This window comes from Ascaphus truei, chromosome 3 (assembly GCF_040206685.1).
Source record: "Ascaphus truei isolate aAscTru1 chromosome 3, aAscTru1.hap1, whole genome shotgun sequence".
Classification (NCBI taxonomy): Eukaryota; Metazoa; Chordata; class Amphibia; order Anura; family Ascaphidae; genus Ascaphus; species Ascaphus truei.
Genome location: NC_134485.1, coordinates 327,294,257 through 327,304,810, shown reverse-complemented (window position 1 = coordinate 327,304,810; position 10,554 = coordinate 327,294,257).

Genomic DNA, 10,554 nt, shown 5'->3' with positions numbered 1-10,554 from the left:
GCGGGGGAAACCCATGATAACTACTGGCGGCCTGCCCTTAGCAGGACTTACACCAGTAGGAGAAAGATATATAGCCCCCATTTCTTACCAGGGCTACAATTATTATACAACCTTTCCAACAAATAGTCAATCTATTGTTCCCCTATTTATAAATAATACTACCTATCACGGATTTACATCCCGGGCAACGCTGGGTATACTAGCTAGTATATAATAATATAATTCTACTGTCAATGCAAATCCACCTCCCAAGGGTGACATGCAGGATACCGGATAATGCAGGCTTCTATACATTCATATTTGGAGGTGGGTATGTGTTTATTGTGGGTAGCGGGGGTGGGTGAAGGGGATATTTGGCCCTTGGTGGGTAGCGGGAGGGGTTAACCCCTTCATTGCCTTGGCAGTTATCCGCTAAGGTAATGAAGTTGACTGTAAATGCATTTTTATTGCATGGGATTAATGCCGGGGGTCTCCGGGGCTGATATTAATGGGTATTAGCTCCGGAGACCCCCGGCATCAATCTGATGCATCAAAAAAACATTTTTTTCCTAAGTCCTCTCTCGCCGCCTTCTCAGCAGGTTCTCACCACCTTCACACCAACTTTTCCTGGCGTGAGGATTTTGGGAGAAACTCGCCATTTTAGAGCTGCGATCAGCTCGATAACCTTATCGCGGCTACTAGAATTGCACGAGTTTCAGAACCTGCCGATAAGTGGCTTATTGCCGCTCACTCTGCGTTTTTTTTTTTTAAGGCTCAAAATGTTTGCGATTCAGCCTTTTATCGCCCACTTATCGATGCTTACAGAATTGGAGTACGCATTTTGGCCGATAAGTGCTCAATAAGTGGCTTTTGAACGCTTAGACCATAGGCTCCTATATCTCTTAGACACAGGGACTGTGTCTATTTGGGTGCTGCACAATTGCCGCACATTTATTCACTCTATTTCACATTTAATTTATTGTATTAATTTGCGCTCAATACCCCCTCCTTTATTTACCTAGCTAGATATACTTAGCGGGCACCCAGATCTATCTATATATAGTCATAGAATGAAGCTATTCTTTGTTATTTTTGAATTCTATGTACTTTGTGGCATCTAAACCAGGGATGCGCAAACGTCTTGAGCTGCGCCCCCCTGCCCGGGAGCTGCAGCATTCGCGCCCCCCTCCAATGACTCAGTGTCAAATTACATCATGGGTCATGTGACGTCACGTCAAGTGACCCCGCCGCGTCATTTGATGCACGTTGCCATGGCAGAGCAGGTAAGTGAGTTACAGAGGCCTCACGCCTTCACCGGCATTTAATTTAAATGCCGTGTCGAAGAGCGCGGGGCCACTGTAACCGCCCGCGCCTCCCAGTTTGCGCACTGCTGATCTAAACTGTATGCCTGTATTGGGTTGTCTTATTTTCCTTACTGTTACCTTTACTTTTGAAGTTTGTAAGGGTTGTTATATTGTAACAAACATTCCCTCAAGTTGCCCCAGTATTCATCTGTTACTAAAATATAACTATGTTCTGATGTGTCTTTTTTCTTCATAATTGAGACCTCACGTCACGTGATGCCATTATGACGTCTTCTTCCATCTGATTGGGCCCTGGCCTCCACGTACAAACTAGTTCTATCTTGCGAGCACCCGCTCTTCTCACGGAGCCCCCAGAAAGCGACCTGCGAAACGATCGTTGGGGCAGTGTAAGGGTCTGGGAGTCACGCCGCCCTCGGCGTGCTCCTCACTCACCTGCAGCTCCGCCGGGTCCCCCCGCGGCATGCAGGCAGCCTCTCTCCGGAACGCCGATCACGGCTCCACGTGGGCGCGCACGCGCACACCAAAACTCCTCTTCTACTCTTGAGCCGGCGGCTACGCTCGGTCACGCGCCAGCAAGCACAGCTACACGGAGGCGCGGCCACGCTGAGCCGCACCAACCCCTTAAAGGCACAGCACCTCAAACCATTGCTGCAATCAAATGCAGTCTGACTACTGGGCTTTATGGCTTCTCCCCTGGGACACATGCTGGACCTATCCCTGCCGTAGCCTGGCCCTTCCACACACCCCCACCTTGCTGCGCTGCCATTGGACCCTCTCTCCTATATATACCTTACAGTGTCACTGACTCGTTGGCTGAGCATAGAACCAGTTGTTCTCATCACTCTCTGCCTCCCTAGTCCTGTCTTGTCCTGTCTTGTTTTGCAGTCTTCCTCGTGTACCGAACCGGCTTCCGCTACGTCTACCCGCACCTCTGGCATCCCGAACTCGGCATACGGCAACACGACTCTCCGCACCTCTGGAATCCCGATCCTGGCAAACGGTAAACGATTACGTCCTTCTCTCTAACCCCGGACTTGGCATACAGCACCCTCTACCATCCGTACCTCTCCTGCCCCGATCCGGACTCCCAGACCACTCTACTCTCAAGACGTGCCCTCGTGGCTGTGGGTGGCGTTATATCCTATCCCACCTCAGCACCGCGGTCCCGTCTCGTTTGTGGTGAGCACGCCCTGACATTATGCTCAGCACTACAAACATGGACCCCGCTGAGGTGGAGCGCACTATAAATGCCCATACGAATCTCTTCACCAGGCTAGAGACTTATTTGGAACAAGCTGATAGGCGAATGGATACGTTACAGCAAAGCCTTCATTCGCTTACTGTTCAAGTCCGAGCTCTCAGTCGGCAACCCTCACCCACCCAGATCCTAAACTTCCATTTACCTTGGAGGTAGATGCCTCTGACATCGGGGCTGGGGCTGTCTTATCCCAAAGGACCTCTCCCTTAGCCAGACTACACCCATGTGCCTTCTTCTCAAAGAAATTTTCGTCCGCAGAACGGAATTACGATGTCGGGAACTGGGAGCTTTTGGCGATCAAGTTGGCATTAGAAGAGTGGAGACACTTCTTAGAGGGTACGGAGACACCTATAACCATACTCACAGACCATAAGAACCTTCTCTACTTAGAAGGGGCATGTCATTTGAGCTCTCGACAAGCCCGCTGGGCACTATTTTTTTCACGATTCAATTATTTTCTTATCTCCTTTATTCCTGGCTCCAAAAATCTAAAGGCGGACGCTCTGTCTCGACAGTTCCTGGCAGAGGACAAGTCTGAAGAACAGCTAGAGACGATTATTCCCTCTAGATATATTCTGTCCGCCAACTCCTTTGATATTTTGGACAAGATTCGATCCGAGCAATCACAAACTCCGAGCGGATTCAAGGTTCCGGAGGGAAGACTCTACACAGCACCCCAACACCGCAAAAGGGTTCTCGAGTGGTGCCATTCCTCTAAATCAGCAGGACATCCAGGGATACGGAAAACCAACGACCTTGTTCAACGTACCTTTTGGTGGCCAGAGAGGGCTAAGGATGTGGAGGAGTTTGTTAAAGCGTGTGGCACGTGCGCTCGCAACAAAGTACCCCGGGTCATACCAGCAGGCCTCCTTCTTCCCTTACCCATTCCAGACCGTCCCTGGAACCATATTTCTATGGACTTCATTGTAGAGCTCCCAGACTCCAAAGGAAAGAATACGATTCTTGTGGTAATTGATCGTTTTTCCAAACAGACTCACCTTGTCCCCTTGAGGGGTCTTCCAAATTCCTATAGGCTTGCGGATGTTTTCATCCAGGAGATTTTTCGTCTTCACGGAGTGCCTTCAACCATCATCTCTGATCGTGGGTCCCAATTTGTGTCAAGATTTTGGCAAGCCTTTTCCTGAAGATTGGGTATTTCACTTCAATTCTCCTCGGGATACCACCCACAGACCAATGGCCAGACAGAGAGGGCCAACCAAAACCTGGAACAATACCTTCGGTGTTTCATAACCGATACACAGGATGATTGGGTGGATCTGCTTCCTTGGGCTGAGTTTGCTCTTAACTCCCTTCGCAATGACTCCACTCAAGAATCTCCCTTCTTCATAAATTGTTGCTTTCATCCTTCCCGTTTACCCTTCTCCCCCCTATCCTCAGGAGTACCAGTGGTTGACAAGCGCATCTCCCGGCTGAAAGACTTATGGACGAGGATTCAGGAGAACTTAAAGGTGGCTACAGGGAGACAGAAACTTCAGGCAGACCGCCTTCGACGCCCAGTTCAGGAATTAGTCCCAGGAGACAGGGTTTGGCTTTCTTCCAGGAATATCCGACTAAAGGTTCCTACCATGAAGCTAGCACCTAAGTTCCTCGGTCCCTTTCCTGTGGTCAGGAGGATTAATCCTGTGGCTTATCGCCTACGCCTTCCACCCTCGATAAAAATTCCTTCAGTTTTTCATGTATCGTTGCTTAAACCAGCATTCCAGAGTCCTCGCTTTTCTAAGACCACATCTCCCCCACTTCCTCTTCTGATCCAAGGTCAACATGAGTACGAGGTTTAGTCTATCCTGGATTCTAGGATTTCCAGAGGAGGAGTACAATACCTGGTCCACTGGAGGGGGTTTGGACCAGAGGAACGTTCCTGGATTCCCCACCGGGATCTACACGCGCCTCGACTCGTCCAGGCTTTCCATCGTAAGAATCCCTCCAAGCCATGTCATGGACGCCCGGAGGTCGCCCCTGAAGGGGGGGGGGGGGTACTGTAAGGGTCTGGGAGTCACGCCGCCCTCGGCGTGCTCCTCACTCACCTGCAGCTCCGCCGGGTCCTCCAACGGCACGCAGGCAGCCTCTCTCCGGAACGCCGATCATGGCTCCACGTGGGCGCGCGCACACCAAAACTCCTCTTCTACTCTTGAGCCGGCGGCTACGCTCGGTCACGCGCCAGCAAGCACAGCTACACGGAGGCGCGGCCACACGGAGCCGCACCAACCCCTTAAAGGCACAGCACCTCAAACCATTGCTGCAATCAAATGCAGTCTGACTACTGGGCTTTATGGCTCCTCCCCTGGGACTCATGCTGGACCTATCCCTGCCGTAGCCTGGCCCTTCCACACACCCCCACCTTGCTGCGCTGCCATTGGACCCTCTCTCCTATATATACCTTACAGTGTCACTGACTCGTTGGCTGAGCATAGAACCAGTTGTTCTCATCACTCTCTGCCTCCCTAGTCCTGTCTTGTCCTGTCTTGTTTTGCAGTCTTCCTCGTGTACCGAACCGGCTTCCGCTACGTCTACCCGCACCTCTGGCATCCCGAACTCGGCATACGGCAACACGACTCTCCGCACCTCTGGAATCCCGATCCTGGCAAACGGTAAACGATTACGTCCTTCTCTCTAACCCCGGACTTGGCATACAGCACCCTCTACCATCCGTACCTCTCCTGCCCCGATCCGGACTCCCAGACCACTCTACTCTCAAGACGTGCCCTCGTGGCTGTGGGTGGCGTTATATCCTATCCCACCTCAGCACCGCGGTCCCGTCTCGTTTGTGGTGAGCACGCCCTGACATTATGCTCAGCCCTACAAACATGGACCCCGCTGAGGTGGAGCGCACTATAAATGCCCATACGAATCTCTTCACCAGGCTAGAGACTTATTTGGAACAAGCTGATAGGCGAATGGATACGTTACAGCAAAGCCTTCATTCGCTTACTGTTCAAGTCCGAGCTCTCAGTCGGCAACCCTCACCCACCCAGATCCTAAACTTCCATTTACCTTGGAGGTAGATGCCTCTGACATCGGGGCTGGGGCTGTCTTATCCCAAAGGACCTCTCCCTTAGCCAGACTACACCCATGTGCCTTCTTCTCAAAGAAATTTTCGTCCGCAGAACGGAATTACGATGTCGGGAACCGGGAGCTTTTGGCGATCAAGTTGGCATTAGAAGAGTGGAGACACTTCTTAGAGGGTACGGAGACACCTATAACCATACTCACAGACCATAAGAACCTTCTCTACTTAGAAGGGGCATGTCATTTGAGCTCTCGACAAGCCCGCTGGGCACTATTTTTTTCACGATTCAATTATTTTCTTATCTCCTTTATTCCTGGCTCCAAAAATCTAAAGGCGGACGCTCTGTCTCGACAGTTCCTGGCAGAGGACAAGTCTGAAGAACAGCTAGAGACGATTATTCCCACTAGATATATTCTGTCCGCCAACTCCTTTGATATTTTGGACAAGATTCGATCCGAGCAATCACAAACTCCGAGCGGATTCAAGGTTCCGGAGGGAAGACTCTACACAGCACCCCAACACCGCAAAAGGGTTCTCGAGTGGTGCCATTCCTCTAAATCAGCAGGACATCCAGGGATACGGAAAACCAACGACCTTGTTCAACGTACCTTTTGGTGGCCAGAGAGGGCTAAGGATGTGGAGGAGTTTGTTAAAGCGTGTGGCACGTGCGCTCGCAACAAAGTACCCCGGGTCATACCAGCAGGCCTCCTTCTTCCCTTACCCATTCCAGACCGTCCCTGGAACCATATTTCTATGGACTTCATTGTAGAGCTCCCAGACTCCAAAGGAAAGAATACGATTCTTGTGGTAATTGATCGTTTTTCCAAACAGACTCACCTTGTCCCCTTGAGGGGTCTTCCAAATTCCTATAGGCTTGCGGATGTTTTCATCCAGGAGATTTTTCGTCTTCACGGAGTGCCTTCAACCATCATCTCTGATCGTGGGTCCCAATTTGTGTCAAGATTTTGGCAAGCCTTTTCCTGAAGATTGGGTATTTCACTTCAATTCTCCTCGGGATACCACCCACAGACCAATGGCCAGACAGAGAGGGCCAACCAAAACCTGGAACAATACCTTCGGTGTTTCATAACCGATACACAGGATGATTGGGTGGATCTGCTTCCTTGGGCTGAGTTTGCTCTTAACTCCCTTCGCAATGACTCCACTCAAGAATCTCCCTTCTTCATAAATTGTTGCTTTCATCCTTCCCGTTTACCCTTCTCCCCCCTATCCTCAGGAGTACCAGTGGTTGACAAGCGCATCTCCCGGCTGAAAGACTTATGGACGAGGATTCAGGAGAACTTAAAGGTGGCTACAGGGAGACAGAAACTTCAGGCAGACCGCCTTCGACGCCCAGTTCAGGAATTAGTCCCAGGAGACAGGGTTTGGCTTTCTTCCAGGAATATCCGACTAAAGGTTCCTACCATGAAGCTAGCACCTAAGTTCCTCGGTCCCTTTCCTGTGGTCAGGAGGATTAATCCTGTGGTTTATCGCCTACGCCTTCCACCCTCGATAAAAATTCCTTCAGTTTTTCATGTATCGTTGCTTAAACCAGCATTCCAGAGTCCTCGCTTTTCTAAGACCACATCTCCCCCACTTCCTCTTCTGATCCAAGGTCAACATGAGTACGAGGTTTAGTCTATCCTGGATTCTAGGATTTCCAGAGGAGGAGTACAATACCTGGTCCACTGGAGGGGGTTTGGACCAGAGGAACGTTCCTGGATTCCCCACCGGGATCTACACGCGCCTCGACTCGTCCAGGCTTTCCATCGTAAGAATCCCTCCAAGCCATGTCATGGACGCCCGGAGGTCGCCCCTGAAGGGGGGGGGTACTGTAAGGGTCTGGGAGTCACGCCGCCCTCGGCGTGCTCCTCACTCACCTGCAGCTCCGCCGGGTCCTCCAACGGCACGCAGGCAGCCTCTCTCCGGAACGCCGATCATGGCTCCACGTGGGCGCGCGCGCGCACACCAAAACTCCTCTTCTACTCTTGAGCCGGCGGCTACGCTCGGTCACGCGCCAGCAAGCACAGCTACACGGAGGCGCGGCCACACGGAGCCGCACCAACCCCTTAAAGGCACAGCACCTCAAACCATTGCTGCAATCAAATGCAGTCTGACTACTGGGCTTTATGGCTCCTCCCCTGGGACTCATGCTGGACCTATCCCTGCCGTAGCCTGGCCCTTCCACACACCCCCACCTTGCTGCGCTGCCATTGGACCCTCTCTCCTATATATACCTTACAGTGTCACTGACTCGTTGGCTGAGCATAGAACCAGTTGTTCTCATCACTCTCTGCCTCCCTAGTCCTGTCTTGTCCTGTCTTGTTTTGCAGTCTTCCTCGTGTACTGAACCGGCTTCCGCTACGTCTACCCGCACCTCTGGCATCCCGAACTCGGCATACGGCAACACGACTCTCCGCACCTCTGGAATCCCGATCCTGGCAAACGATTACGTCCTTCTCTCTAACCCCGGACTTGGCATACAGCACCCTCTACCATCCGTACCTCTCCTGCCCCGATCCGGACTCCCAGACCACTCTACTCTCAAGACGTGCCCTCGTGGCTGTGGGTGGTGTTATATCCTATCCCACCTCAGCACCGCGGTCCCGTCTCGTTTGTGGTGAGCACGCCCTGACAGGCAGCTTGTCTCACCTCTCCTGCACCACGTACCTAATTTAGGGTTGCCAGGTGTCCAGCATTGAACAGGACTGTCCTATATCTGGACACTCTCCAGTAAAAAATGAGGGGTAATACTGGACATGTATAGTACAGTATGTGTATTGTATTGTATGTCTTTATTTATATAGCGCCATTAATGTACATAGCGCTTCACAGCAGTAATACATGTGGTAATCAAATAAATAACAGATAATATAAATAACAGATCATGGGAATAAGTGCTTTAGACATTAAGGAAGAGGAGTCCCTGCTCCGAGGAGCTTACAGTCTAATTGGTAGGTAGGGAGAATGTACAGAGACAGTAGGAGGGAGTTCTGGTAAGTGCATCTGCAGGGGGCCAAGCTTTATGTATCATGTGTTCAGAATATCCACAGAGCTATTCATATGCTTCTTTAAGCAAGTGTGTCTTAAAGGTGGATAGAGAGGGTGCTAGTCGGGTACTGAGGGGAAGGGCATTCCAGAGGTGAGGGGCAGTCAGTGAAAAAGGTTTAAGGTGGGAGAGGGCTTTAGATACAAAGGGGGTAGAAAGAAGACATCCTTGAGAAGAATGCAAGAGTCTGGATGGTGCATAACGAGAAATTAGGGCTGAGATGTAAGGAGGGGCAGAAGAGTGTAAAGCTTTAAAAGTGAGGAGAAGAATGGAGTGTGAGATGCTCTCTGGACATAGTGATTTGACCGTATTGGAGGGCCGCAGGATTTTCCCCAAGCAGGGAGAAAGCATGACTATTGCTGGGGTGCTGGGCAGCTTCCTATATCCTGATTGGCTTCTGTTGGGTAATGCAGCCAATTAGGAAGAGGTGTCAGGAGCCTGGGGCCAAGGAGAGGAGGAAACGGCATGGAGCGGAGAAAGGTGTATGTGTTTGTGTGTCTCGAGCGCATCGCACCTTTCACCATTGTGTCCAGTATTTTTGGAGAACCCACCTGGAAATCCTACTTACCTTGCATCTGCCGGTCTGAATCTGCCGAGATCCGGTAATGGAACCGGGCTGACTTACAGATGAGATGCCGTTCCGCTGCGTGAAAGCGCAGACTACTTAAGAATCCTACTCGCAACTTACTCTAGCTGTGTTGTATTTCAGGCTGCCTTTTTCCCTGATGTGCTCAGCATCAGTTTGGAATTGTACTATGCTGTTCACTCTATGAGCCACCTATTAATCCACTTGCAGTAAAGGACACAACACTTGCTGATTGCTCAGAGTTTAGCTGTTACTTATGCCCTCCTCCCAAGCCACCAGACTTTTTTGACCGGCTTGTTCCGGTGTCTCTGACACTATTTTTTGGGACTAGATTTGTCCATTTATATGTGATTGGCTCACTTTTCTGATTAGGCAGGATCATTCAATTATTGGGGTAGAACAGGAGAGTAGTTTTTAAGCTATGTTTGGTTAAGCCAGAACAGTCCCAGTTTGCATAGATCTGTAGGAAAGCCCAAGTAACTCAGGAATAACAGACATCAACACTAGTTTTCTGTGCGTCTTACAAATTTGGGGTCAGGCTTAATGATTTTTTAGCTTTAATGTTTCCAAGATTTTAATGAATAACACATCTATATTTTTCCATTAAAATACTATTTTGTCGAGTAGAACCCCCAAATCTCTTGTGGAAGCAGACAGCTCCAGAATGACTTTAGGCAGCATTAAAGGTTCCTTAAAATAACCAAATTACTAACAAATATAATCATTAATATTAAGGGCCTCCATAAATGTTACGTATATGTAACGGTGTTTCCTCCACCCGATCACAGATAGGAGCCATTACAGAGCGTGTGATGCATATACCTACTGGCAACAGGAGGGCTGAGTCGCCGGCCGATGATAGTGGGGACACAGGAACAGGATTTTGGGGTTCATACCCCACATATCTTCTTAGCAGTGCAGCTCCTCCATCTGCTGTAGGCTCCAGGAACTGAAGGTGATCTCCCATGGTAGAACTTATTACCTCTCCCCCCAGTAATGTCACGCGCCAGGCAGGAGGTATATTGCAAAACAGGAACGGGTTTATTACTACATTCTGCAGTAACAGTTACACGGCAGTCTTCTGCTGGATACAGTCTGTCAGGTCAGCTATCACTGAAGATGGTCCATGGACCGTCACTACAGGCCAAGGACACCCGCAGCCATCCTAGCTCTTCCCCACCTCCCTGGCAGAGGTATGGTCCACACTCGCTTTCCCCCGGAGGGAAGAGCACATGGGTAGGCCCCAATCTCAGGCTCCCAGTTGTTTGACCTACCTTCCTCAAAGGGGAACTTTAGGGCGGTCCTGCCCTTAAGTACAGCCAGAAGGCG